This window comes from Apodemus sylvaticus, chromosome X (genome assembly GCF_947179515.1).
Source record: "Apodemus sylvaticus chromosome X, mApoSyl1.1, whole genome shotgun sequence".
Lineage (NCBI taxonomy): Eukaryota > Metazoa > Chordata > Mammalia > Rodentia > Muridae > Apodemus > Apodemus sylvaticus.
In genome coordinates, this window is record NC_067495.1 from 71,892,776 (window position 1) to 71,897,821 (window position 5,046).

Here is a 5,046-nt window from a genome sequence, read left to right on the forward strand (position 1 = left end):
TCATACAATTGTTTCCATGAATTCTGAAATTATATTACATTTTATTCCTTTTAGAAGTGTAATGTGAGCACATTTGTACAAGTTCACATGTGGAGATCAGGAGACACTTTGCAAAAGTCCATTCTTTCTTCCACCATATGGTTCCAGGGATAAAACTCACATCATCAAAACTGGTGACAAGCAGCTTTTATCCACTGAGCCAACTTCCCGGCTATTTGGTATATGTTGAATTGATAGAATTTGGAACTCATAAAAGAAAAGGTTCAATTTCATTATTTCTCTTTTAGATATCATTTTCCTTACACCATTTATTATACATAGTGTCCTTTCTGTAATGTATATCATTTGAATCTTTGTTGGTTGGATATGAGGTAGCTATAGGCATATACATTTATTTCTGGGTTCTAAATTCTATTCCCTTGATCTGCTATTTTATGAGTTATGAGTATCCCAGAGATATATTCTCACTTATGTGTTTGATTTTGTGGCAGTCATGCTATTTTGATTACTATCACTTTGAAGACATGCACTGTGATACTATCAAGTATGTTGTTTTTCTTTAATATTTTAGTATAAAGTTTAGGATGCTTTCTATTGTGAAAAAATGTCTTAATATTTTGATGGGTGATACCAACTTTTACTTTGGGAAGTATAACAATTAAAGCAATATTAATTCTTCAAATATAATTTAATGTCAATATTTGAACAATGTTAATCCTTCCAACACATGACACTAGTTCAAATTATATAGATGTTTCCCCTCAGTATATTTTTCCTTCTTTAATGCCCATGTTCACCCTTCTGTGATTTATCACTTCTATTTAAAAGAGCATTACTCATTGCTAATTCCAGTGATCTATCCTCTTGAGCAAAAGCATCTAGACTATGATTCGCTTTGTGATAGGAACAATTTAGCAAAGAGAAAGTTTGAAGTACAATGAATACACGTTTCAAAAAGTTACAGTGAAACTCATTATTTTGTACAAATAACACATCATAATAACAGAAGACAGAATGGGAACAAAATTAGAACTCACATTCATTTGTTGTTCATACAATCTTATATAAAACTGTATTGCTGATATTTTGGGGGGTGGTCACAATAACTTTGCCATCAGAACAAAGGTGTTCTGAAAAAGTAACTGCCAATTTGGCACCAAATGAGAAAGGAAAAGACTCCTAACACTGTTATCATTGAACACACCATTACTGGACATCTGTTCTACAAGTGTGGATCCATTGAAAAGTTTGAAAAGATCGTGGCCAAGGTAGGAAAAGTCTTCCTCAAGTGTTCCTTGGTCATGGACAAGCTGAAAGCTGAATGTGAACATAATATCACAATTGCTATCTCCCTGGGAAAAAATTAAGACCGGTAAATACTATGTGAGTATCACCGATGCTCCAGGACACAGAGACTTTACAAAGCATGATTACAGACAATGTCAGGCTGGCTGTCCTATTCTGGTATTGGAGAATGTATCTGGTATTGGTGAATTAGAAGCTAATATATCCCCAAATAGGCAGACTCCTGAGCATTTCACTGGGGCTTACACACTGGATGTGAAGCAGCTAGTTGTCGGTATCAACAAAATAGATTTTACTGAGCCAACCTACCTCCAGAGGGGATATGAGGAAATTGTTAAGAAAGTTAGCACCTTCTTGAGTTCTTTATATATATTGGATATTATCCCTCTATCTGATGTAGGATTGGTGAAGATCTTTTCCCAATTTGTTGGTTGCCGATTTGTCCTCTTGATGGTGTCCTTTGCCTTACAGAAACTTTGTAATTTTATGAGGTCTCATTTGTCAATTCTTGATCTTAGAGCATACGCTATTGGTGTTCTGTTCAGAAACTTTCTCCCTGTACCGATGTCCTCAAGGGTCTTCCCCAGTTTCTTTTCTATTAGCTTCAGAGTGTCTGGCTTTATGTGGAGGTCCTTGATCCATTTGGATTTGAGCTTAGTACAAGGAGACAAGGATGGATCAATTCGCATTCTTCTGCATGCTGACCTCCAGTTGAACCTGCACCAATTGTTGAAAAGGCTATCTTTTTTCCATTGGATGTTTTCAGCCTCTTTGTCGAGGATCAAGTGGCCATAGGTGTGTGGGTTCATTTCTGGATCTTCAGTCCTGTTCCATTGATCCTCCTGCCTGTCACTGTAACAATACCATACAGTTTTTAACACTATTGCTCTGTAGTATTGCTTGAGGTCAGGGATACTGATTCCCCCAGACTTTCTTTTGTTGCTGAGAATAGTTTTAGCTATCCTGGGTTTTTTGTTATTCCAGATGAATTTGATAATTGCTCTTTCTAACTCTGTGAAGAATTGAGTTGGGATTTTGATGGGTATTGCATTGAATCTGTATATTGCTTTTGGCAAAATGGCCGTTTTAACTATATTGATTCTACTGATCCATGAGCATGGGAGGTTTTCCCATTTTTTGAGGTCTTCTTCCATTTCCTTCTTCAGAGTCTTGAAGTTCTTGTCATACAGATCTTTCACATGTTTGGTAAGAGTCACCCCAAGATACTTTATACTGTTTGTGGCTATTGTGAAGGGGGTCATTTCCCTAATTTCTTTCTCAGCCTGCTTATCCTTTGAGTATAGGAAGGCCACTGATTTGCTTGAGTTGATTTTATAACCTGCCACTTTGCTGAAGTTGTTTATCAGCTGTAAGAGTTCTCTAGTGGAGTTTTTTGGGTCACTTAGGTAGACTATCATGTCATCTGCAAATAATGATAGTTTGACTTCTCCAGAAAACCAAAGAACCCTATTTTAAAAGTGGGGTACAGAGTTAAACAAAAAATTCTCACCTGAAGAACCGGAGAAGCATCTTAAAAAATGCTCAACTTCATTAGTCATTATGGAAATGCAAATCAAAACAACCCTGAGATTTCACCTTATACCAGTCAGAATGGCTAAGATTAAAAATTCAGGAGACAGCAGGTGTTGGAGAGGGTGTGGAGAAAGAGGAACACTCCTCCACTGCTGGTGGGGTGGCAATTGGTACAAGCACTCTGGAAATCAGTCTGGCAGTTCCTCTGAAAACTGGGCACCTCACTTCCAGAAGATCCTGCTATACCACTCCTGGGCATATACCCAGAGGATTCCCCACCATGTAATAAGGATACATGCTCTACTATGTTCATAGCAGCCCTATTTATAATTGCCAGATGCTGGAAAGAACCCAGGTATCCCTCAACAGAAGAGTGGATGCAAAAAATGTGGTATATCTACACAATGGAGTACTATTCAGCCATTAGAAACAATGAATTCATGAAATTCTTAGGCAAATGGATGGAGCTAGAGAACATCATACTAAGTGAGGTAACCCAGACTCAAAAGGTGAATCATGGTATGCACTCACTAATAAGTGGATATTAACCTAGAAAACTGGAATACCCAAAACATAATCCACACATCAAATGAGGTACAAGAAGAAAGGAGGAGTGGCCCCTTGTTCTGGAAAGACTCAGTGAAGCAGTATTCGGCAAAACCAGAACGGGGAAGTGGGAAGGGGTGGGTGGGAGGACAGGGGGAGAGAAGGGGACTTACAGGACTTTCGGGGAGTGGGGGGCTAGAAAAGGGGAAATCATTTGAAATATAAATAAAAAATATATCGAATTAAAAAAAAGAAAGTTAGCACCTATATTAAGAAAATTTGCTACAATCTTAAGGCATTTGTGCCAGTTTCTGGTTGTAATGGTCAAAGCATGCTAGAACAAAGTGCCAAAATATGCCTTGGTTCAAGGGATGAAGAGTCATCTGCAAGGATAGAAGTGTCAGTGGGACTACACTGCTGCAAAGTTTGAACTGTATACTGCCACCAAATTATTCAACAGACAAGCCTTTATGACTGCCTCTCCACTATGTCTATAAAATTGTTTGTCTTGGTACCATTGCTGTGGGCCAAGTAGAAATTGTTGTTCTCAAACCAAGTGTAGGTTATCTCTGTTTCAGTCCATGTCACAACAAAAGAAAAGTATTTAAATGCATTATGAGGCTTTGCCTGAAACTTCCTGGGGACAATGTGGGCTTTCAATGTAAAGAACATGTCTGTCAAAGATGTTAGATATGGCAATGCTGCTGGTGACAGGGAAAAAGAAGTCACGACTGAAACCAGGTAGTATCATTGATCAGGTGAGTTTCCTGAATCATCTAGACCAAATTATTTTTGGCTATGTCTCTGTATTGGATTGTCATACAGTTCACATAGCTTGCAAATTTTCTAAACTTAAAGAAAAGCTTGATCATTGTTTTGGTAAAAAGCTAGAAGATAGTTCCAAATTCTTGAAATCCAGTGATGCAACTATTGTTGATATGGTCGCAGGTAAACTTCTTTGACTAGCCTCTGGAAGATTACTTTGCTGTTTATAACATGAGGTAAACAGTTGTGTCATTAACACTGTGGACAATAAAGCTGTTGGAAAGTCACCAAATTTGCCCAGAAACTAAGAAGGCCATACAATAATACATATAACACTTGCTACCCCAGTTTTAGTCAGTGGCATTAGGTCACAAAACTGTCTCAATTTGCCAGTAAAGTTTAATAGTAAACAACTAGTTAATGGTAAGAGTGAGTGATAAAGCTTTCAGAAGGAAATGAAAATATTTTATGGACAACTCTCTCTTTCTCTCTCTCTCTTGTGTGTGTGTGTGTGTATGTGTGTGTCTGTGTCTGTGTGTCTGTGTGTGTATTGTATGTCTGTCTATGTGTATCTGTGGGAGTTTTATGTTATTAATTTTTAAAATCAGTGCTTTTCATGGAAACAACTTGACCCAAAATCTGTCAGAATTTGAGATGAATTAAAATAAGTTTAATGAGATAAAACTTTGTATGGCTTATTGTCAGGACTTCTTTTTTATTTCAGAAAACTTGGTTTAGATAAAATAATGGAGACTGAATCCTGGAAAAATGTGAATCTCTTAGTGCTTAAGAGGAAGTTTAAATGCAGGAAGGTCTATAAAGCCTGGTAATAGTTAATGCTTGTTTTTCACCTCCTATTTGCCAGTTATTGTTCTAAATAACATATGTATAGCTATA

At 37.3% G+C, this 5,046-nt stretch overlaps 1 pseudogene; it reads left to right on the forward strand.

Moving 5' to 3' along the window:
• Nucleotides 1-1,160: 1,160 nt before the first annotated feature.
• LOC127674544 (elongation factor 1-alpha 1-like) lies at nt 1,161-4,346 on the forward strand (annotated as a pseudogene).
• The last annotated feature ends 700 nt before the right edge of the window (nt 4,347-5,046 follow it).